General features: G+C 40.9%; 2 protein-coding genes across 11 annotated transcripts in view; one reads left to right on the forward strand and one right to left on the reverse strand.

The window, feature by feature from the left end:
* Window positions 1-9,575, reverse strand: part of TMEM266 (transmembrane protein 266) — a 144,099-nt gene extending 134,524 nt beyond the window's left edge. For both annotated transcript variants that reach the window (XM_033852039.2, XM_073801293.1), the window contains exon 1: window positions 9,502-9,575. The gene's annotated coding sequence lies outside the window, so the exon portion shown is untranslated. The remainder of the gene's footprint in view (window positions 1-9,501) is intronic.
* A 148-nt stretch (window positions 9,576-9,723) lies between these two features.
* Window positions 9,724-24,864, forward strand: part of NRG4 (neuregulin 4) — a 127,277-nt gene continuing 112,136 nt past the window's right edge. For 2 of the 9 annotated variants that reach the window (XM_073801296.1, XM_073801300.1), the window contains exons 1-3: window positions 9,724-9,878; window positions 12,449-12,510; window positions 17,928-18,018. The gene's annotated coding sequence lies outside the window, so the exon portion shown is untranslated. The remainder of the gene's footprint in view (window positions 9,879-12,448; window positions 12,511-17,927; window positions 18,019-24,864) is intronic. The other 7 variants (XM_073801295.1, XM_073801299.1, XM_073801298.1 and 4 more) reach the window with 4 other exon arrangements.

Genomic DNA, 24,864 nt, shown 5'->3' on the forward strand with positions numbered 1-24,864 from the left:
TGTTACTTTCAGATAAGCATATTCCTTCATGATATATCTTCAACAAATAAAAGTTGAGAATGGTTGTATTTACATTTATAAAATATTTTGTAGTTCATCAACTGTTCTGTTGTTTACCACCAGGAACTCCAAGTGGTACCACAAGCTCTCTTCCAGCTCTGATATTCTGTCCTTATAAGAGGGACATTTCTCTTACTAGGCAAACTCACATCACCCACAACTTTTACAACTCAACAAAAAAGAGCAGTTGTCTTGCTCTCAGCTGTTCTTTGAGATGGTACACCACTGAACCAGGTGCCCTACCTCCTTCTGCCTTCTCCATCCTCTGATTCATTCCCTAAAGCTAAGGGCCAACCCCCCTACCTGAGACCTCCTAGCCTAATACTACCTCACAGAACTTCCAACTTGACTAGAGGTCAACTTACAATTTTCAGAGCCAAATAGATTCCTGCTATCCAGGCACAATCTGAGTTGAGTATGATATTTATATTAGTAAAATATTTTGTAGTTCAGAAACTTAAACTGCCTTTTTTTGTACCATCTCACTGATCCTCACAACAATGCTGAGATAAACAGGGCAAGTATAAAGACTGTGATGAGCCACGGGTTCTAGAGATAATGAATAAAAGTGCTACATGACCCGAGGCAGTGGGGAAAGGGGAACAGACATTGGACTAGGAGTCAGGAAACCTAGGTTTTGTGTTCCAGTTCTACCATTAACTAGTAGCTTGACCGTGGGAAAGTCGTTTACCTCTCTGGGTCCAGTTTCCTCATCTGTACAATGAGGATGCTGGATGTATTAGTCAGCTCGGGCTGCCATAACAAAATACCATAGACTGCATGGCTTAAACAACAGAAACTTATTTCCTCAGAGTTCTGGAGACTGAAAAGTCCAAGATCAGGGTGCCAGTATGGTCTGGTTCTGGTGAGAGCTCTCTTCCTGGCTTGCAGACAGCTACCTCCTAAAGATCCTATCTCCACATACAATAACACTGGGGGTTAGGGTTTCAACATATGCATTTTGGGGGTCCCCATCCAGTCCACAGCACTGGAGTTCCTTCCACCTATTAGCACAAGTCTGGAACATTGAAGATGATCACAATTACCTGTGGAATCAGTAATTCCACCTGACCTTCTTGATTCAAGAAACTGCACAAGGCTTATTTCTCTACTCTCGGGTAGTGAGCATCTTGGGGTCTTCTGTGTATGTTTTTCCTTTTCAAAGGCAATTAATATACCAAATGTCATCTCTGACCAAAGCAGGTCTCTCCTAAGGCTGGAGCCTTAACGTTTTTCAGAAAGCTGTATGTTTAACTATTACTTTCAGTTTTGGGGTATGGCATGCAAATTAGCTACTGCATTTAGAAAGAACACAATGGTGACTGTCAGTTGGAGGTGGGTTTCAAATCACAAGTATACAGTTAAATTTTCTAATAGCCATGGAGATCGCTGATCTACTGTTGCCCTTCACCAAAGCCCAAAGTGCCTTGTCATTCCTACTTCGCCCCTGAAGTGCCTGAAAGTGCTGTTTTCAAGCAGGTTTGTGGTCAGAAGCAGACTCTGGTGAAGAGAGCCAGCCTACCTTAGGTCAAATATAATTTTCTCCATTGGTAATCAACCAAGATTTCACTAGAAATATTAATGATTTTTGGTTTAATATACTTACTGTCAAAGGCCTAAAAGTATGTGGGGCACTTAAATACAATTCCAACAAAAACACTCCAAGGATGATTGAAACAGTCCTAGAATGTGCTCTTGTGTTCAGACCTGAATGGTCTCAATTTCTGTAACTGCTTCATTTGTTTACTTCTTCTTATTTATGATAGACTCTAGAACTGCTTATTAACACTAAATTTTCTCTGTGTTAGTAATTTCAAACCCAAATTTACCTTTCATAGCTATTAAAATCTTTATCTTCAATTGCCCCCGACTGTCTAAACTCTGGTATTCTACAAAACGGTAAGATGCTGAGTTTTCCTGATTGATTCTATAGAGCAACGGTTCTCAAATGGGAGATGCCAAATGTTCCCAGGGGGCATCTGGCAATGTGTAGAGACGTTTTTGGTTATCACAACTGGGGGAGGGTGGTAGTGCAACTGGCATCTAATAGGTAGAGGCCAGGGATACTGCTAAACACCCTACAGTGCACAGGACAGCTCCCCCCAACAAGGAATTATCCGGTCCCCAAAGTGCTGAGGTTTAAAAACCCTGCTATAGAATCTCAAGATGCAAACAACATGGTCCTTAAGGCTTCCAGGGGAGCACAAATTCTATTGGTTTTATTGGTAGCCCAACTCTGTGACTGTACACGACCTCAGAGACACAGCAGAAACTGATGGAATATTTGCCATGCCAACGAAGAACGAAGAACGTCAGGAATGGGATTAATTTTTTTTTTTTTAAGTAGGCAGCCCTTCCTTTGATCTTCATTCAACCTCAATGTCCTCTTCACCTGGGTAGTAAGGGGAAAGAAAACAGGACTAGAGCACTGGCTCAGGAGCAGGCCTGTGACAAGGTCTGAAGATTTTCCACTTATACCCTCAGGGCTCACTTTACTTGGGAGTGATGGTGTGAGGACAGAAAAAAGCTCCACACACTATAAAATCCTAACAGCTTCATGGGTTGGTAGGATTTCAAACTCCTTTTAAAAAGCATTAAATTACTCCCTGTGATCCCATTATTTTAATGATTTCTGTATATCCCTCCTCATTCCAAAAACGTTGATGTGGTTAACTCGCCCTGTGGTGTTGACTCAATTTTCCCCTATAAAGCTTAACTGGGCTTTAGGACTGATCAATAGAAGTTTCAGTGTAGGAGGAAAAAGGATTTTGGAAGGACCAAGAAAACCTATAATGTTTTGGCAGTCCAAAGATATGAGTTAAATTCCTACTATGTGTAAAGTATAGTGCTAAATGTTGAGGCGTATATTTTTTTTTAAGTATAAATCACAGCTGGTGTCCTTAAGTAATTTATAATCTGCCTGAGAGGGATAGGCTTGGTGCCCAAGGGAGGATGTCTTTCATTACAAGGCGGTCTGTGCTCAGAGCCTCCAGGCAGGCACAGCCCTCAGCTCTCTTTCCCTCCTCTGGCCAGGGAAGGAGGGGCAGAGCAAAGGCTCGGAAGTGGGCACACACTGGAAAGGGTCAGGGGCAGGAAGCAAACTAATCAGGCGCTAAAGTTACGGTTTTATCTTGCAGCTACAAGAGAGTCTCCAAAGGCATCCAAACAGGAAGTTATAATGATAAAAGGTGACACTGACTGAGTGCTTACTGTTTTCTAGGCACACTCATTTCATCCTCTTCCTGACAGCCTTATGACATAGCCACTCTTCTTCTTCCCATTTTACTGAGGAGGAAACTGAGGCACAGGGTTGTAAATCACTCCTGCAAAGTCACATAGCTGGCAAGGGCTAGAGCCAGGATTCACCCCTTGGGCAGAGCCCACACTCTTAACTGCTTCTCCAGACTGCCTGTTGACAGAACAGGAAGGATAAGAGCTGAGGAAAGACCAGACACATTAGGAAGAAGCTGCCAGCATTTCAAGGAGTGGAGTCAATGGGGTCAGATGTTGCTGAGCCATCAGGAACGAAATCTGAGAAAGGGCCACTGGATTTGTGATTAGGCAATCAGGCGTGACCTTTAAGAGTTATGTTTCGTAGAAGGGTGGGGACCGGGGTTCCTGGCAGGACATGAAGTGGGGAGTGATAGAGTCCTGGGTAGAAACTGATAATGGAAGGACAGGGAGAGATGGGAGAGAATTTTCCAGGCTTCTCTTTTGAGACTATGCCCTCCCAAACAATGGAACATTTTCTTTATTTGAGGGATTACAAATATAATTCACCTTGTTCTTTTGTTTTGAAGGGCAAAACTAACAAATTTTAGTAGCCATGGTTAAACGAGAATTAGCAAGTGTCACAGAAATTTTTTTTAAAAACACTGCGTTAAACTCAGGTAAAACCAAAGATTTAACTGTTTGAAGGGAAATCGTTATGGGAGAAAGGTACTTGACCATACTATACATGGCATTGGCTGGACATGATGGCAGTTCTGAAACTGGGGTGGGAGACTGAGAGAATCACGGATGAAATAACTTGCTTCGGACTTGTTTCGAACCAAGAGTAGCAGAAAGCATTGCATGCCTTATGGCTTGAGAATGAAATCCAGAGAAGAGCTGCCTGACTGCAGTCTGGACTTCCAAATACCTGGGCTGCAAAAGGCAGAAATACTTATTAAAATTCTTTGTTTTAATGAGCTGTGGGAACTGAGTTATCAGCCCCTATCCTAGCTACTGAGTAGTTTCCATTACAAATCAAAAGCAGTTTTAGGGAGGCTGCATTTTCTTGGAGGGGAATTCTCTCCTGGCAGATAATTCCGACTGCCTAAGGCAGCAATTAAAGACACCGAAGAGGAGGAGGAGGAGGAGGAGGAGGAGGGGGAGGGGGAGGGGGCAGGGGAGGAGGGGGGAGGGGGAGGAGGAGGTTGAGGGGAGGGGAGGAGGGGGAGGGAGGAGAGGGAGGGGAGGAGGGGGAGGGGAGGGGGGAGGGGAGGAGGGGGAGGGGAGGGGGGAAGGCACCAACAGGTATTTTAAAAAAAAAAAAAGCAAGATGCTGATGCTGGTAGTGCAGTGATTAACCTGCCTGTGTGAATGTCCACAGATTCCTTTTCCTTTCTAGTGACTCAGGCCATGGGAAAGTTGGTGGAATCTGGAGCACCATTCTTGGAAGTTTTCAAAATATTTTGCACTCCAAATAGAGGGGAACCCACACAGGTCTCCTCCCCAACCCAGGCCATCTCCGCATGTAGCTTTTGCTGCCTTGTTATACAGCCCAGCCCTCAGGAGACTTTCTTTCCATCTTTACGGGGCTGACTCTACCTGGGAGGTTCCTCTCTTCCTAACCTCGACTCAAGAGTAAGACAACATCTCTCCCAATTCTTCTCTACTTTCCTTGCTGTTCCCCCTGCCCCCAAACACATATAAAGCCTTTGCATTTGAGAGGTTTCACTGCTCACTACCAGAACTGTAAGGGCTACAAAAAACAAAAAGTGTGGGAGGCTGGAAATACTCAAGGATGCCACCGTGACCTGTCAGTTCTTTTCCACAGCACCAGGGTTAGGGGAGTGAACAAAATAGACAAAATCCCTGTACTCTGGAGTGTTCATTCTCTGTGGGAGATTTATATAGTATATTTAGAAGGGCTATGAATAAAAGCAAAGCAGGGAGGAGGAACAGGAATGCCTGTGGGAGGGCGTGTAGTTTTAAAGGAGTGGTGAGACTTTGAGCAAAGCCAGAAAGAGGTGAGGGCGCAAACCATGCAAGAATCTGCGGGAAGGGCAGTCCAGGAGACGGAAGCACTAGTGCTAAGGCCCTAAGGCGGGAGAACAGTAAGGAGGCCTGTGTGGATGGGCAGAGGCAGAGGAGGATGGGAGGCCAGAGAACGACGGGACACAGCACTCTCCCTCCTGCAATCAGAGTGAAAAGAAGGAGAAGACCCAGATTTTGAGCCACACTGACCTGGGTCTGAATCTCAGCTCTGCTCCTTATGTCATGGACCTTGGGCTCTTCTCTCCTAATCTAGAAACAGCTGACCACAAAGGGTCATTGCAAAGGGTTAAAGGAGATATGGAATGTGAAACTACCTATCCCAGGACACAGCTGATGCCAGGTTCCTACCCAGCACACATTACTTCCCTTCCTCTACCCCTGGTTACAGGGCTCCTCTCATCTAGTTCCCATTGTGGCTGTGTCTGAAAGTATGCCATTCAAGGGCCTTCTAGAGGTCCAAAGTCTACTACCAAGTGCAAGAAGAGAAACTGCAAAATAGTGTGCATCTATGTATAGTATTGTTGGCAAACAGTAACATTTTAGTATCCACATTCAAAAATCCAGAGAAATCTATACCAAACTATTAATGGTGGTCTCACTAAAGTATAAGAATATCAAAGATTCTAACCATGGACCTCTACCTTCTCTATTTATGTAATGATCAAACATTTTATAATGAATACATATTTGCAAGCAGAAATCACAATATAGACTAGTGTTGGTACAGGAGAAGTGATTTCCTGACTCTTTCCTACAAGTAGCCTCCATCCTACTTTGCACCCAAGGCCCACTGGTGTGAGCTCACTTTAGGACCTCTTAAATCTTCCATATGGGGAAAATGAGCGCATGTAAGTCCAGCAGGAGGTCTAGGGTTCTCTATAGGAGAAGGTCCTATGGTGGGTGTGCCTGGCCAGCATTTGTGAACTCTGACTGGTTCAGTTTGGAAAGGGGATGGCTTAACTTGCAGGTTGTGAACTGCTTTCTAAATAAAATTAAAACGCTTGCTATAGCTTCCATCAAGGAGAGAAAAAGAAGACTGGTGAAAATCAAGTATTTCAGAGTAAGCTGTGAACTACTGTGATTCAAGATTGTTGACATTGAAAAAAAAATCTCATTTTAGAGACTACTGAGTTAAGAAATACTGTTAAGAAAACAAGACATTTCACAACTAAGTAGCCTACAAGGTCAGTCAAGGAAAGTCAAATACGCCAGTTCCCAGTATCTTACTCAACAATGCATTAAAATGTGCATTACAATCAGTCACTGCAATGCATGCTAGTTATATAGCTTGGAAAAATTTTAGTTGCTTCCCCACTTCCAAAAATAAGAAAAAAAAACCCTTGATGAGGGGAATAAAAAAAAATAATGCTTAAGCATCCATAGTCGTTCATATGGCTTTTCCCAGTGTAAACATATGTTTCAAGAAAACAAATATGTAGTCAGAAACATTTTAACATTCCTCAAATTGACCATTGCACCAAAAAAGGGTGCTCAGGTCTGCAGTAAATAAAATCCTGCTTGAACAGAAGAAAGTAGACTTCTTAGATGCTTTTTAATCATGAGACTTCTGACTGAAGAAGATAATGGTGCTCCCCATAGGAAAACCAATTTGCTCCCCAGAATCAAGCAGCACCTCTCTTTGCTTTCTGCTTTTTTCCCAGTAACATCAGGACTCATCTTGAGTTTATCTGATCATAGACTGGAAAACCCCAGGGCAGAAAGACTCCATCTCAGCATTTCCACAAGCACTGGGGCTGAGCTCTTCCAAAACCGAGTGATTTCCATGAGGCAAAACGGCTATAACAAATTACTTTACTATCAACAGAATAGAGTATAATGAAAAAAGTAACATCATGGTGTCCTAAAACCAGTCAAGAAAGAAAACAGACCTTATAGAATTTACAAGAGTCTTTTATTTCTGACCTAATATTATTCCTCAATTTATCATTAAAGCTGTAATTTCCATGGGATATAATTTTCAAATAACCCCTTCTACTTAGCTGTACTTTTCTCACCACCATCTCAAATACGTGACCTGAGCATAAAACTTTGTAGCCCCCCCGAGTGAATTTCCCATTGATGCAACTACAGTGATTTCTAAGTCTGTGAGAACTGTTAGGAATATGCAGCACAATCCAATCCCTGCATTATAATAATGCATTTACAAAAAAAGATTAAATTTATATCCACTGTTGACTGTACAAATTCCAAAACTTTCAAATGAAGAGCTGCTACAATCACAGAGACTGGATTATGGTTCACGACTTGTACGGATTCCTTCACCTGGTTAAGGCACTCACACACAAGCATGACAGACAATGTTGTTCTAATGACTGGCAGCGAGACCAGAAGATAGTGTGCAGGGCGGCAAGAAGATTGGAGGAGGATGTGATAATGAAAAACGTAATTCATTCTACCTGATGCATATACATTTTACAGATTTAAATCTGAAGGGAAACAACTTTTTGAACTTAATTGCTTGTTTGGGAGAGCTGAATGGAAACATCTTGAACCCCATGTTTATAGGCTCAGTGCCACCTTAAAAAATTCCACACAAACCCATTCTGAAACAACAGTTTCTCGTACTGGAGAGCCACAACGGTTGATGTGAAATCTATGAAATGGAAAATCAGATCCAAGCTTGTGTGCTCATGCATAAGCTTTGATCTTAATGAAAATGTAGATGAAACAGCAACACCAGGGTTAAAGGCTACTCTCATCCCCCCCCGACCCCCCCCAGCAATCAGATGCACTAGAGTTTGCATCCTTATCCTGTCCCTGGCTGTGTGACCTTGGGCAAGTTAGCTAACCTTTCTAAGTCTTAGTCTCTTTATCTTCAACATGGAGATAACAGGTTTGTTATGAGGATGAAATGAGATATGTACCAATAGCTTGTAGCTCAGTACCTGGCACATATGAGCATTTAAGAAATGTGTTCTCATGATTAGATGTGGCACTCTGACTACTATATATTTTAGAAGAAATTACAGTCCTGCTGCCATACCCCAACATCTTGTGGTAACCATTTTCATTCTATATTTCTAGCTTTTACTATTTTTTTCACCACAGTATTTCAGGGGGGAAAAAAAAGAAAGGTAATCAGTTACATACATCCCACTTTTTGAACTGTTTCTTGAAGCAAGGTGAACAGCTGGGGAAATAGGCAACATCTACACTGAAGAGAAATTTACTCTTTAGGATATGATGTTATATGTGTATGGAATATAAACAAATCATGTAATTTCAATCTATAACCTATGGGGCATCAAATCATAGGTAGGTTTTATTTTAAAAGAGACAAAAGCCAAGCAGTATTAAAGAATATGGAAGGAATCAATATGGGCCTATTGCTATCTCAGTATTAGTGACTGAAACAGGGATTGGTGGGCTAGATTACGGGGGATTTCATGGGGTCTAACTTCCAACAGGTGGCAAGCTTTAGTCATCTTCAGATGCAAAACCTTAATGAGTTTGAGTATGCAAGTCTCAGGGATTCTGTTCAAGGCCTCCTCTCGGCAATCAAGGGATACAATTTTCTGGTTTTAAGCCACCCTGGCAAGTTAGCAAGCAGGGAACTGTCCGCCGTAGCTTGCACCTGTCCCTAGAACGGGGTTTTGGCCTGACGGTGAAAACCCACCATCCTTTCCTATCAGTCCATCCTGCCGCTGTGGCGCCTCCAGACAAATGGGGGAAGCCCACTAGGAAGTGGTCACGACCAACAAAGCTACAAATCCCCAGGATGTGGGATTTCCACCTCAATACCACGCCTGAAAACCTAAAATAGGCACCCGCTTGTTATACTGCAATGGGATTCCCCCCCAGCAGCAATCCCCAACCCCCAGCTTGCATGTTTTATTAATAAATGCAAGATGGCACACAGAGGCAAAGAATGGGAGGTAAGGCATCTGCAGCTGGACCCGAACCAGGGCAGTTTGCAAAAATAAATAAGAAGCATGTGACAAGAAGCAGATCCCCAGGCTGGAGCTGAAGCCCTAGGCTGCCCCAGGCACCCTCGCCTTGCTACAGCGACCAGAGGGGATGAAGGTCAGTGGTAAGATCCCAGCCCTCCCGGACACGTACCCTGCAAACCCTGACCGGCCCCCACCCCAGCCCCGGGCACAGGACCCGGGAAGAGTGGCAGGGGAAGCCCCGGCCACGGCCGGCTGCGGGGACACATACCTGCTGCCCGGGCTGTGGATTCGCTCGGCTCTGCAGCGGCGCCGGCCACGGCTCGCGCTCCCGGGGCTCCCCTCTCCGCCCCCCCGCCCCCTCGCCCCCTCGCGGCCCGCCGCTGCCTCCGCTGCCTCCGCTCCTCCGCCCACCGCGATCGGGGGCGCGCGCGGCCACGCGCCGGCGGCTCGCCCGGGCCCGCGCCTGCGCCCTCGCCTCCCGCCGTCGGCGCGCGCGCCCCGGAGGCTGCGGAGCGGCCGCGCGGCTGTCTAGGAAACGGCGGCCTCTGCGGGCCGGGCAGTCGGCGGGAACTGGGCAGGGGGATGGGGGCTGGGGACTCGGCCGGCGCCAGGGCCTGAACGGAGCGCGCCGGTTTCGTGGCGTGGGTGAGGGGGTCGCGGGGCCGGGGGAGGGGGGTGCTGTGCGTGCGCTTGTGGAGAGAGGAGGGGGTCGCGGAGAGAAGGTCTGAGGTGGAGGCCGGCGGGGCCGGGAAGCAACAAGTGCGGAGGCCGAGGGGGCCCCACCCGGGGAATTTCGTGCAGCCGAGAATAGAAACCTCCTCTGGCTTTGGTGCAGCGCTTTGCGGTTTCCAAAGCTCTTTGCTAGTTGTTGGGCACATCCACACACGGCACCCCGTGAGGGAGCAAACGGCGGGCATTCACTGCCCTCTGAGGTTTGAGGCACGGAGAGGAAAACACCTCTTTATGGCCGAGATCGAACCAGAATCAGAGACCCTTGACCCTTAGGCTGCTGTCTGGGAGAAAATTACCTGTCAGGACCTTCATTTGATGGTTTTAGCTCAGGACCCTTATAGGACAGTGTTACTTCAGCCTATTTTTTTCTTTCCATTATCGTTCTCTTAAGAAAAGCCTTTTTAAACGTTTTGTTCACCAGTCCCTTCCTCCCCACCCGCCATGAAATTATAATACCATTCATATCCTGAATAGCTGTTTATGTACCATACGTGTATCTGTGCTTTATACATGAAAAGAGTAAGATTTCGCCCCTTGGAGATAACATCAACCCCGTGGAGAATGAATGCTTGCTTTAGGACCGTGGCTCTTGGTTTTAGCGGGTGGAGCAAGTGGAGTACGTGAGGGCTGTGGATGCACCCATAATACTCTCTGTAGGTTAAAGTCCTCCCATACAACTCTTTCTAATGTCTGCAGGTGCTGCTGTGAGCAGTGGAATACAATCACTTAAGCAGCTTCTGGATTCGGAATAGGTTTTGTTACTCGTCTCAATTCAGGCTAAACTAGCCATTTTCCAGTAGGGTCCTGACATTTTTGCTAAGATACTTGAAAAGATTGGAAACCCTCTTTTCTAGAACGCTAAGTTCCAGGATGGGCTCTAGCTCCGCAGACAGCCTTGATTTCCGGTTCTCACACCTCTTCTCGAGTGGGTGTTTTGTTTTGTTTTGTTTTGTTTGTTTGTTTTTTGGTTAGGCCTATTTGGTCTCCCAGGAATGTCTTAGTCATTCTTGCCTCTTCCTCCTCCCACCTCAGCTTTTCTAGCTAGAAGATGGAAATCAAAACCCAGGTCACAGAATTGCCACAGGGGCTTGGATCATACTTTTCTTAGACACAGGAATTTCTAGGTAGGGAATGAGTATCGAATTTTGGCAAGTTGGGAAGTAAGTAAAATTCCTTCTTCAAGTCCTCCCTCATCTTTCAATGTTTCTTAACCCAACTGTAATGGAATTTCAGAGGAACACAAAGCCCTTGGAGGTGATATTTGTAGAAGCTACCTGGGTTGCCAGAGGATTTTTTTCTACATTTAATGTGGACTGGAAAAGAGAAAGTGGGGATGAGTCAAGAAAACTTGGGAGGGTGGATGGGATTGCTGGGTGGGTATAGTTTTCTGACAGGTGGTGGCAACATTTCAACTACACTTTTAAAAAGTGTTAAAAAAAAAAACCTCGGCATAGCTTGTTAAAGTTGTTTTCCACCCCATTCCCCCCCAACCCTCACACTTAGTAGAACTCTAAAGACTTGATTAAAACCATTGAAAAGCATCCAGTTACAATGCTAGTTAAAAGAGTAGGACAAGTATTTTGAAACCTGCAGACAGAAAAAGTGGAACACCACTTTGGTTTACCTGGAATCTTTGTAGTCTAATACCAGGTTTGGATTCAGGTGCAAGGCTACTTCAAGGGAAATTTTTTCCTACAACAGCTGTCAATGAAGACCCTCTAGAGAGAGAAAACTGGAAATTACATGCTAACATATTTTATCTGTGTCTTTTAAGTGTGCTGCTTTGGGGTTTTTGTTTGTTTGTTTTTGTTTTTTTTGTAATCTGAGTTCATGGAAAATGTAGGTACACCATTTTATGTGGTAGTGTGAAGTCAAAAAATCCCCAAACATGTGTAATTTATCAGCTCTATGCTGCTCCCTGGTGGTGTCGTACTTCACATCACCTATCCAAACTAAAATCTTCCACTTCTTTCATTCTTTAGGATGTTGGAAACCTAAATCAGAGTTGTAGACAAGATGGTATTCTGCTTTCTCCAAACTTCTCCTGCTCTATTTTCAAATACCCTAAGTCCTAATACCCAAAGGAGGATTAGCCCTTGAGACTGATCAATTTGGAGGAACTGTGAAGATCTCTGGCAGGCCTCTTTAGTTTATTCTTAAATGTGTCTGTAAGAATCTCTTGAGGATACTTGATTAAAATCAGATACTGGAGCCTCACCTCAAACCCATTAGAATCTAATTTACGGGAGTGTGGCCTGTTATTTTTATTTTTAACTGTCCCAGGTGATTCTTATCAATGGGAGAGGTTGGGGAATCCTAGAGCTATAAACGGGACGGGTTTGGCTTTAGTAGATTGTAGGTGACTAGTGAGTGGGATTTTGTGGGTGAAGGAGCCCCACAGCATAAAAGAAAATAGGACCTATACAGTGGGAGTAGAAGAAATTAACTGTAGGTTTAAGGCCTGTGTGTCACTTTCTTGCCAGATATATCTGCTTCTAATGTGGCTGTAATTGGCACGCTATCCCATACCAAAGTACCTTTTGAGGTAAGTCAGATTTTCTTTCAGTTAAAAAGACTGTCTTTTCAAGAGTACCAGAATCACATAACCAGAAAATTTGTGCATGTATGCAGCTGCAAGATTATGAGAAGGCAGACTGGAGGTTATGTTGATCCTATGAATGAAAAAGATTGCTCTTAGAGTTAAAATTTGTTCTCTTGAGGTAGCTGCTTGAAAAAGTAGAACATATGAATCTGATGCCACATGAGTTGTGAAATTTTAAAATATCAAGAGATTTTAAGTTGTTAATGTTTATGTAAATGTTAATATTTTAAAACCTCTTACGAATGTTGATTTGTGATGCACCCTCACTTATTTGGAACACAGGGAGAAAGCCAATTTAAGTTAATGAAAAGCTTGAAAAATGGAATATATGTGACTCTGATAATTATTTTAAAATTTAAGTATACATAATAACTGCTAACAAAATAGCTTTAAAAATTCTGCTGAGAGGGCTTTAATGAATAAATGTGATTGACTTGTAACTAGCAAAATTCATGTGCTTACATTCTATGTGGATAAAACAAAGCACAGTACCGTGCACTGAATAGGTCCTCAATTAACATTCTTTTTAAAAACGTTTTCTCATAAGTAGCTTAAATACGCTTAACGTAGCGAGCCCATGTTCAAGGATAGTACCTCACTGGCAGATTTCACCTTGAGCAGTGGCATGCCAGGCGTGGGGGCAATGAGAGCATCACTTGGGGTGTAGGCAACAAAAATTCTCATTGTCTGTAGGGAATTAAACTATAAAAAACCCACTAAAAGTCTGTCCAATTTTTATTACCAGCAATTTCTGTGTACCAGAAATTCAAAACAGTGTCAATGATAAAATATTTCTCCCTGAAAAATTTCTTATGAGTTTATGTTCTAAACAATTACTGTAGTTACTGTTAAGTTTTAGTAATGTATACGTAAGCTTCAAATTAGCACATTTTAATTATTGATCCTTTAATAAATATCATATTCTACATAGAAGTTAAATCAGAGAACTCCCAGTTATACAGTTGGCCTTCAATAAACATAGACTCAGCTCTACGGATATTTTTCCAAATAAATTCATAAAAACTCAGGGTAATTCAAGGCTTCAGGTGCAGTTCATGTCTGCAGCCCCTTTGGTCCATATCTTTGCATTTATATAGTAGATTCTTAAGCAGTGATTGCATAGCGACTATAAGGATGAAGAAACAGACTTGATGACTTCAGTGTTGTCATTCTGTATGACCACTTAGGGTTTTCATTTTGCATGTAACATTTGAGGGAAACAAAGTCTAATATTTTTGGCTTGTAAGTACAAATTTAGTTAATATGTGAAATTATTCTTCGGAATAATTGAATTTAAAAAACCTTTTACTTTGAAATTTGTTCTTTTTAAATTATTAATGTTTACTTCAAAACTGAAGAAGGAATCAATAGGAGGTGCAATGTTATTACTTAGTACTTCCACAAAACAATATGTAGGTTTAAGTTTTTCCTTTTTTCAGAAACATGAATTCCGTTGCATTTTTCCTTCTTTGTACTGTAATATTTATTTTATATTTGCATATAAGTGGAGTTGAGTAAAAGAATTTTCACTGTCTGTTTCTTTCCTGGCTATTATTATTTGTTTCATTTCACGATCATTACTAAAAATAATTTTGTCACGTAGAGGAGGGTGTGTTAGAAAAAAAAATGATCCTTTTGGGTGTCATATTCTGAGTATACCGCTGGGCTCAAGTGATCACAAAATAAATGGTATTCAAATTAAGTGAGCTTTATTATGTGTTTAATATCTGGAATTTTGCATGTACTTCATGAGGAAACCGTTTTGGGGGCACTGTTTATATGGCAAAATGAAATATCAGTGATTGTATATGTATCTTAAAACATAAAAATGATCTAGTATTCCAATTCTAGTCTAATCAGGCTATTTTAAAACCTAGCAAGTACATGTCCATGTGTTTATTGATAGACTCCTAATGATTACTGACATGTATTAAATGCCTACAGTGTGTCAGACATCATTCTGTGAGCTTTATTTGTATTAACTTTTTAATAAGTCCTGTTGGGAAGGTATAGTTGTTATCTCATTTTACAGATGAGAAAACTGAGGCACCGTGGGATTAAGTAATTTGCTCAAGAACACCCAGATAATAAGTGGAGGAAATAAGATTCAAACCTGGACAGTCTGATTCAGAGACCTCAAGTTCAACCCTACTGCCTCACTGCCTCACATACACACACAAAGTTGTGTCTCAGTAAGCTTGAGGAATTAAGTGGGAAAAGCATTCTGGATTCCAGCGTTTCACCTCCAATTCATTCTTTAACTTTGAAAAAGGCAATTAAATGAATGTCTCTGATTTGGAGAGGATTGAACTTGGTACATCTAGAAATTCTCTAAATTTCTTTCTAGCTCTAAATTTTTCTGATTCTATGATTATTTTTATGTAAAGAAGAAAATTTGATTTTTCACTTATCTAACAGACTAAAAATGAACCAGAGGGGGGAAAAAAACTAGCATGATTAAATTTGAAGGTAGATAAACTTTTGATATTTTGTAGTTACAAAATTATACTACTTTTTTTGAAAAAAATTTTATTTATTTATTTTTGGCTGTGTTGGGTCTTCGTTGCTGTGGGTGGGCTTTCTCTAGTTGCAGTGAGCGGGGGCTACCCTTCGTTGCAGTGAGTGGGCTTCTCATTGCAGTGGCTTCTCTTGTTGTGGAGCACAGGCTCTAGGCGCGTGGGCTTCAGTAGTTGTGGCACGCGGGCTCAGTAGTTGTCACGGGCTCTAGAGCACAGGCTCAGTAGTTGTGGCGCACAGGCTTAGTTGCTCCACGGCATGTGGGTCTTCCCGGACCAGAGCTTGAACCTGTGTCCCCCTGCATTGGCAGGCGGATTCTTAACCACTGTGCCACCAGGGAAGTCCTATGCTACTATTAAACCTTTCATGTTCATTATTCCTGTGACTACAGAAAGACCATAAACTTCTTTTTTTTAATTGAAATATAATTGCTTTACAATATTGTCTTAGTTTCGTGTGTACAGCACAGTGATTTTGTTTTTTTGCAAATTATATTTCATTATGGATTATTATAAGATATTGGGTATAATTCCCTGTGCTGTATAGTAAATCCTTATTGTATCCATTATAATTTATCCCTCACCCTCTCCCCTTTGGTAACCATAAGTTTGTTTTCTATGTCTGAGTCTGTCTCTGTTTTGTATACAGATTCATGTGTATTAGTTTTAGATTCCACATATAAGTGATAGGTAGTATTTGTCTTTCTCTGACTTATTTCACGAAGCATAATATTCTCTAGGTCCATCCATGTTGCTGCAAATGGCAATATTCCATTCTTTCTAATGGCATTGTATATATACATATACACACATATGTATATATATTCCACAATTTATTTATCCATTCATCTGTTGATGGACATTTAGGTTGCTTCCATGGCTTGGCTATTATAAATAGTGCTACTGTGAACACTGAGGTGCATGTATCTTTTCGAATTAGAGTTTTCGTTTTTTTTCCTGGCTATATACCCAGGAGTGGAATTGCCAGATCATTTGGTAGATCTGTTTTTAGTTTTTTTAAGGAACCTCCATACTGTTTTCCATAGTGGTTGCACCAATTTATATTCCCACCAATGGTGTATGAGTGTTTCCTTTTCTCCACACCCTCTGTAGCATTTATTATTTGTAGACTTATTGATGATAGCCATTCTACTAATGTGAGGTGATACCTCATTGTGGGTTTGATTTGCATTTCTCTAACAATTAGTGATGTTGAGCATCTTTGCATGTGCCTATTGGCCATCTGTATGTCTTCTTTGGAAAAATGTCTGTTTAGGTCTTCTGCCCATTTTTTGATTGAGTTGTTTGTTTTTTTGATATTGAGTTGTGTGAGCTGTTTGTATATTTTGAATATTAACCCCTTGTGGGTTGTATCGTTTGCAAATATTTTCTCCCATTCCATAGGTTATCTTTTCATTTTGTTGATGGTTTCCTTTGCTGTGCGAAATCTTTTAAGTTTGATTAGGTCCCATTTGTTTATTTTCGCTTTCATTTCTTTTGCCTTGGGAGACTGATCTACGATTTATATCAAAGAATGTTTCACTTATGTTCCCTTCTAGGAACTTTATGGTGTCATATCTGACATTTAGGTCTGTAAACCATTTTGAGTTTATTTTTGTATATGGTGTGAGAGAATGTTCTCATTTCATTGTTTTACATGTAGCTATCAAGCTTTCCCAGCACCATTTGTTGAAGAGGCTCTCTTTTCTCCATTGTATATTCTTGCCTCTTTTGTTGTAGATTAATTGAACATAGGTGAGTGGGATTATTTCTGGACTCTCTATTCTGTTCCACTGATCTTTGTGTTTGTTTTTGTGCCAATACCATGCTGTTTTGATAGCTGTAGTCTTGTAGTATAGTCTGAAGTTTGGGAGGGTTATACTTCCAGCTTTTGTTCTTTTTTTCTTCAGGATTGCTTTGGCAGTTCTGAATCTTTTGTGGTTCCATATAAATTTTAGGATTATTTGTTCTAGTTCTGTGAAAAATGTCATGGATATTTTGATAGACATTAAATCTGTAGATTGCTTTGGGAAGTATGGCCATTTTAACAATATTAATTCTTTCAGTCGAAGAGCACAGGCTATCTTTCCATTTCTTTGAATCATCTTCAGCTTTCTTTATCAATGTTTTATAGTTTTCAGCATATGGGTCTAGAAAGACCATAAACTTCTGAGGGATTGATTATGCATTCTGATAATTGGCTTGATATAAAAATTTATATTATTCATATATGCCACTTTTATATACTTAAGGTGTTCTGAGCCTTGACCTTCTTCTTCATGCCATATAAAGTAAAGCTCTTTGGGAAAAGGAACTTTTAAAGTGGAAGATAGATCATATTTTATACCACTTTTTCCCTTTCTTTCTCATGAAGGTTACCACTTTATTGAAATGACAATCCTTATTAACTCTCTATCCATAATATTGTATGTAAATTTTTTTCTTGGTGGAGATATAACACAAAAAGTAACTTTCATAGAAAAAGAAATAAAATTCCTTGTCATCCCCCAAAAGTCTCTGTTTGAAAGGGTTTTTTTCCTCCCACACAATAATCTTCTAATAAAATTCTATTTCCCTCTTAATCCAGCTCCTAGCCTAGTATTTAGAAGTATTAACAATAAATAGTTTTCCTGAGGCTTAAAAAAGGGGAAGCAGGAGAAATTAAAAATATTAAAGTTTCTGTTACTTATTACGAAGTTCTTTGAGAGTATTACTAAGTAAAAGAAAAAGCCCATAAAATTTGTAAACAGATTCTACTCCTCTCTTCCATGTGTTGCTAAAATTGTTATATAAAATATTTTCTGTTTTTATTTTTCTTTATGGTGGCCACAATTTCTATCAAAGCAGAAGAAAAAGAGGTGAACTATAAAGTGAGAGCCAGTTTCATCTCTACTCTGCAATCTAGGAGAAAAACTTTCACCCGAGGACAGATCAGGTAAGTAATTATTTGTTAATTCATTCTTTGTAATGTTTTGGGGCCATTTGTGGAGCCATAATTTGTCAACTATAGCCATAGATCATTGTTTTAATTCAACTAAGAGAAAATAGTGGTAGACTCCACAATATGGAAAGTTCTTTAACTTTTAAATTACAGAAGCTTGGGTCTCCATTCTAAAGTTGGAAAGGTGTATGTGTATAGAACCATGTTCAAGTATGTGTTAACTATTCATAAAAACATATTAAAAACAACAAACTTGTCAGCTGGTCTGGTCTTTGTAATTTAAAAATAATATGAATAGAATTAAAGAAGGTTAAGAAAGCCTTGGAGAACAAGAGTCTGGAAAATAGTTCAAGTTGTTGAGTTTAGAAGAGTGAAGGCTAAGGGATGATGTTGCTTTTCAAGTAGTTGAGATGCTGACTTACGGAGGATGGTGCCTGTCCTTTTTCCATCTCTATAGAGGAAAAACAGCAGGAGAAATTTAGATAAGAGTCAAAGCTTTTGAAATTCAGGATGTGTAAGATTAGAATGATTTACCTTGGGAAGTTGTAGAATCCTCTTTTTGGAAGGTCTTCTAAGTACACGGATCATCTGCCAACAATAGCTTATATATCCATCATAAGGCCTTCTAATTTTCTGTTGCTACGGTTTATTTTGACAAACATACAGTGATTTATGTCTAAGGCAGTAGCTAACATGATATATTTCTGATGACAGAATATATGAACTAGTAGAACTTGACTTTAGGAGTATTATAGAAAATTATAAAGTTCTTTTAGGAGCACAGAAGTAGTCATGTGTTTTATTCAGTTTGTTCTGTTGTTGACCATGTGATCACCATTACCATGTTTAATTTTTCTGGTTCATATAATGCTCTTCAAATACATACGTTACTGTCAACAGAAATTGAATCACCTCTATTAAGACTAGAGAGAAGGATGGGAGGATAAATTTAAAGATGAGTGTGTTCAGATAGGATTGTTGAGAACAGCTCTCTGAAATGTGAGATAAGGTAGAGATTTCAAACAGTGGAGAGTGGGCCACAGTGTGATGATCTGAAAATGGCATTTGGGAGCAAGGAAGAGGCTGTTCCTCACTTCTTCCCATCGATTCAGAGAAAGCAGAAAGTAAGGACTAAATAAGTTATATTGGAAAAGGTACCTTGTGATCTAAGGAGGAACCAGATTTTTATTAAGAGTAAACTGCAGAGGGACTTCCCTGGTGGTGCAGTGGTTAAGACTCCACATTCCCAATGCAGGGGGTCCGGGTTCAATCCCTGGTCAGGGAACTAGATCCCACATGCACGCCACAACTAAGAGTTCGAGTCACAACTGAGGAGCATGCCTGCCACGACTAAGGAGCTGGTGAGCTGCAACTAAGGAGTCCTTGAGCTGCAACTAAGGAAGCCATGTGCAGCAACTAAGACCTGGTGCAACCAAATAAATAAATAAATAAAGTATTTCTTAAAAAGAGTAAACTGCAGAAAAGTGAAAAATAAATTTGGATAAAAGAGTTTTTCCTCAAATAAATGGACTGTCTAGTAGATGGGGGATAGGGCAGAGGGTAAAGAATGACAGAAGTTGAAGAATTGGGGGTGGAATGAGCGTGGTTGGGGGAGTTTGAGAGTGAAGATGTGCCAGTCACATGCAAAAGGGAAAAAAGACTTGTGCTGATGGAGGCAAGTAAATAAAACAGAAGAGAAAGAAGTATTTGAGTAGGAGAGAAGAGTAGACATAGGTTAAAGGAAAATCAGGGCCATTTAGGATAATATTTCTTTGTGAGCAAGGAAGTATTAAACTTGACCAGTTAGGGAGGGTGGGAGGGAGACACAAGAGGGAGGGGATATGGGGATATATGTATACGTATAGCTGATTCACTTTGTTAAACAGCAGGAACTAACACATCATTGTAAAGCAGTTATACTCCAATAAAGATGTTTAAGAAAAAAAACTATGTACAGTAAGGAAAATGGGAATGGATGATAATTACTCCAGTTCTGAGAAGGGTACACACATGTGAAAAATAACCAGGCTGAGTGACCCCTTATTTCAAGAAAAGTTTTCTGGGGCAGTGTTCAGAGACTTAATTCTGTTTGGATATTGGTTGTAGAGTTTCTAGGCTCCAAGGACATAGGAAACCTCCAGGAAGACCAGGATCAACACTGAGAGGTCAGTGGGGTTGGGAAGTGCTATGATTATTATCTCCTTCACATCTCTGTATAGAGCTGTAGCCTTTTGTAGGAGACATGTGTAATTCAAGACTATTCCTGGCAGCAAAGAATGGGAAGTTTGCTATTGCCATGTGGGCAGTAGCTTAAAAGAGTTTATAAGTCAATTACCAACCAGCTTTGAAAGAGTGATTCTTTTTTTTTTTTTTTGCGGTACGCGGGCCTCTCACTGCTGTGGCCTCTCCCGTTGCGGAGCACAGGCTCCGGACGCGCACGCTCAGCGGCCATGGCTCACGGGCCCAGCCACTCCGCGGCATGTGGGCTCTCCCCAGACCGGGGCATGAACCCGTGTCCCCTGCATCAGCAGGTGGACTCTCAATCACTGAGCCACCAGGGGAGCCCGAAACTGTGATTCTTGATGAATTATTAATTGGGGGGGATTTTGTGTTATTTCATATTTTGCACGTAAAGTGAATCTTTATTATCAAATCATTTTACATTTGCATTAAATGCAACCATATACTATTAGATTTTCCAGTGAAGAATAGTGATAGCTAACACCTGTTGAGTGCTTCTTGTGTTCCAGGCACCTTATATATATAAATTCATTTTATTTTCAGACAACTCTTTGAAATAGGCACTATTATTCTGTCCCCCGCTACCTCAAGCCTCACATATGGATGAGGAAAATTGGCACAAAGATTTTTGCCCGATTCTATGGTAGAATGTTCTAATGTGGAACTAGGATTTGCACTCTAGCCTTCTGGCTCCAGAGCCCATGCCCATAACCCCTACACTACTTATCTTTTTATACATAAAAATGGTGATTTGAGGGTTGCTTGGAAACTATTTTACTTTGAATGGTTGGTGACTCGAGTATATTTATAGGTAGCACAATTTACATCAAAGAAAGTGGCTCTTGTGAGCAGCTACATGGAATGAAAATTGATTAAATGTTTTAAAGAAGTTCATGCCAATACACTCAGTGATGTAAAGGGCTATTGCTTGGGGCAGGCCAGCTGCTTTTATTCAAAAGACCACATTGGGTGGTATAACCTTAGTGAGTTTACTAGGGTCTAACTCTCAGTCTTGTGGTCTTAGAAACCTGATCTGGTCAGTAAGTGTCCCAGAGAGGATTAAATTAGTCTAACGACCTCATCAGCCTAATATGTAAAGTCAGAAAGCAAATTAATTTAAATATTGGGTTGGCCAAAGAGTTCGTTCGGGCTTTTCGGTAACACGGAAGAACCCAAACGACCTTTTTGGCCAACCCAATACAATGAGATAAAATTGTTACAAAAACCAGTTGTACCAGTATGATCAGTGTATTTTCTTCCAGGTGGTGGATATAGATGGGAAACCAAATTATAAGAGGTTTCTTGGTGAACAGCAGGCACCATGAATATTTCTGGTTTTGGCTTTTCACAGTATTTATCTGTTTTATATATTTCTCAAGGATTTCATCAATAATAGCTGCTATTGGCATGTACTGTCAGTCCTTAAATTATAAATAGCCTCCACCCCTGTGCCCTTCCACCAGGGGCTCTGCTGCCATAGAAACAGCTGTTGAATAAACATGGGTATTTTAGAGAATCTGTGGGTTCAGAATTGAAGGAAGGGAAGAGTCTGTGAAAAGCAGAGTTACTAAAGGGTGTTAATTTAAGGGATAGACTCCTAAGTAGGATGGGTATGCCTGAGTAGAGATCTCTTTACCTAAAGTGTATTTCTATAGCACTGCCTGAGGAGCTTCCCCCCGCTTCTGTTATATTGCTTGAAATTTCACCAAATAGAGATTGCTTTTCATTTTTCAAACATTCTCTTAAAACTGTAAATGTCTATGTGTGGAGATATTCTTAGTGACCTTCCTTATACCCATTCCCTATTGCTTACCTTCATTTTGTTAGGGACAGCAATGTTCCCGGCTTCAAGCAAAAAATCCTGACTAGTTGAAGCCAGTCATGACAATCCCATTTTCCTTGGCCAGTGATCATGAAGGGAAGGCTCCCAAGTTCAGGGATGGCTTTTGCTTTCCTGTTAAAGAGAACAGTGGTGGCTGGTACTCTCCTCTTTCCCCCTTCTTTGTGCCTTAAATGAAGACATGAAGCCTGGAGATATAGCAGCCATCTTTGCAACTATGAGATGACAAGTATGAGAGAGGAAAGATGATTCTGACAAGCTGAGGACCATGAAGGAGAAGGATTGAAAGAGTCTGGACATTGTTGAACAGCTCTTCCAATCTTGGACTGCCTACCTCCAGACATTATTGAGAAAAATAAGGAAAGTTGTAACCCTTGTTATACAGTAGCAAAGCATTTGATTAATCTGTACCTGCTGTTCTGTGGAAGGCTGACTATGCAAACTGAAACTGTGGTGTTAGGAGAAATGAAAGGAAGAATTTGGAATATTGTGCTGTATTGGTGACTTCTTGTGGCATTTCAGTAGGATCCTACAGAAGGGGGTGAACTCAAATTAGTGCTCCTCAGCATGAAAGCAGAGAGGGCAGAAGACTATAGCTTTGCTACAAAGGTATTCTGCCTTTAGCTTGTACTCTAAATTGACAAAAGAGCCCTGTAATTTGGAATTTTGTAGCGATTAAGGGTAGGACCTTCTTACCTAAGACTGTTGTTGGAATTGCCTTGTCTGTTATGAGAGCTCAGAGGTCAGCAGCTAAGAGATTAGAATCTCCAGGCTTAAAGATTATTTCTGGAAATGTTTTTTGGGTGTGGTTACTCACACAAGGAATTGATCTGAAGCAGACAGACCAGAAGCTTGATATGTTTTTGAGGGAACCTGCAGTACAAAGCTGGCGATTCCTTGTGATTGTCTCTACCTTCCAAGCAATCCTCATCCTTTCCTCCCTAAGTCAAACCAGTATGAAGTAGGCTACAAAAGCTGTGGATCCCCTGGGAAGGACATCTGCTTCAAAACCTGCCTTAGATATGGCTACAGAGAACAATGACAAAGCAGATCCTCCTGAGACTTAAAGTAGGCGCTGTCAGAGTGACTGGCCAAGGGATTTACTTTATTGCCTGCCCAGGAATCTGTGATTTCTGTCTAGGAAGATATGATATAGATTGTGGATTCTTTACTACTGTGTACTTCCTCTTATCTCCCTTTCTTAATGGAATTTTTTGGGGGTCACTCTGTTCTTTCTTTTTCATCGTTGTATATATGTGAGGGGAGTGGTTAAGAGACAGCTTCCCTTTTAGCCATACAAATGGTCAGTTAAGAGTTGTCATATTTGGACTTGATAGAGCAGACAGAAAATCAACCAAAGATCCTGCGTCATGCAGTAATTGGATGAGATAGTGGGGTTGTCTTCCTTGAAGAGAGGATGAGTATGTTGTGAGAGAGAGAGGATGAGTATGTTGAAGAGAGGATGAGTATGTTGAAGAGAGGATGAGTATGTTGTGTTTAACACATGTGTAAGAAGTATGTGTGTGCATATTGAGTTGAGGACTGGCAGACACTGTTGGCTGGCCAATCTATATCCATTTCTTACCTCTACCATAAAAATTAGCAAAGTTAAATATTTGATTTTCCAGTCTTCTTTACTGCTACAGTAGTCATGTAATACAATTCTAGCCCATAAACCTGCTAGGGGACTTCATTGAAGGCTTTCCCTTTTTCTGATAAAAGGGTCAGACAGCGATGGGGTTAACTTTTTTCTTGCTTTGACCTTAGATGTGATGCTTGGAGCTGCAGTGACCATCTTGAAAGCATTAGGCAACAAACACGAATATTAAAAGTAAATACACTCAGGATGGTGAAGCAAAAATATTGAAGATATGGATAGCACCATTGATGGGTAAACACCAACCTTAGCAATCACCAGGTCAAGATTTTTTGTCTTGTGAGAGAAGTGAATCCATATTTGTTTATGCTGTTGTGAACTGAGTTCTCTGTTGCCTGCAATCCAAAGCATTCTAAACTGATGCAGTATAAATGTCTCTTTCCTATACTGCAACCTCAAGGATAATTTTTATTTGTTGGTTCATTTTTACCATGAAGTCTTATTAGTAAATAGTTATATGAAGTGAGGAAAATATTTTTTTTCCAATGGATAATGGAATTTTTAATGGTATATTCACATAAAAGAACACTATACAGCAGTGAACAATCTACAACTGCTTATGGCAATATGGATGAACCTCAGATATATAATGCTGAGTGAAAGGAGCAGACATAGGACTTTGCTAGCAGTCCAGTGGTCAAGACTCTGTGCTTCAAATGCAGCGGGCGTGCGTTTGATCCCGGAGGAAAAGATTTTTTAAAAAAAACTTTGACAATAACCTGATTCACATATAAATTGCATTATTGATGCGTTACTGTCGACAGGCATCTCCTCCATATGTGACTTATCTTACAGTTTTACTTTTTGGAATAGAATATTGGCACGGCTCAGCATGCACATTTAATATAATTAGGGAACACCTTTTGGAAATTGGTTTCTCCTGCTGAGGTATACAGCAAGAAAAGCTAAAAATTGTTACAACCAAATAGAAGTCTTCAGGAAGAAATTGCTGACTGGAGTAGAACAGGTTCAATGTAAGTCTTGACTTTTGTATAGGACAATCTTTTATTTCTGCATCATTGACTACTAGTAAATGTTTACTACTTCCAAAATGATGTTTTACTCTAGAGCCTTTATATCAGAACATGTACTTTTTCTTCCA

This window comes from Tursiops truncatus, chromosome 2 (assembly GCF_011762595.2).
Source record: "Tursiops truncatus isolate mTurTru1 chromosome 2, mTurTru1.mat.Y, whole genome shotgun sequence".
NCBI classification, from domain to species: domain Eukaryota; kingdom Metazoa; phylum Chordata; class Mammalia; order Artiodactyla; family Delphinidae; genus Tursiops; species Tursiops truncatus.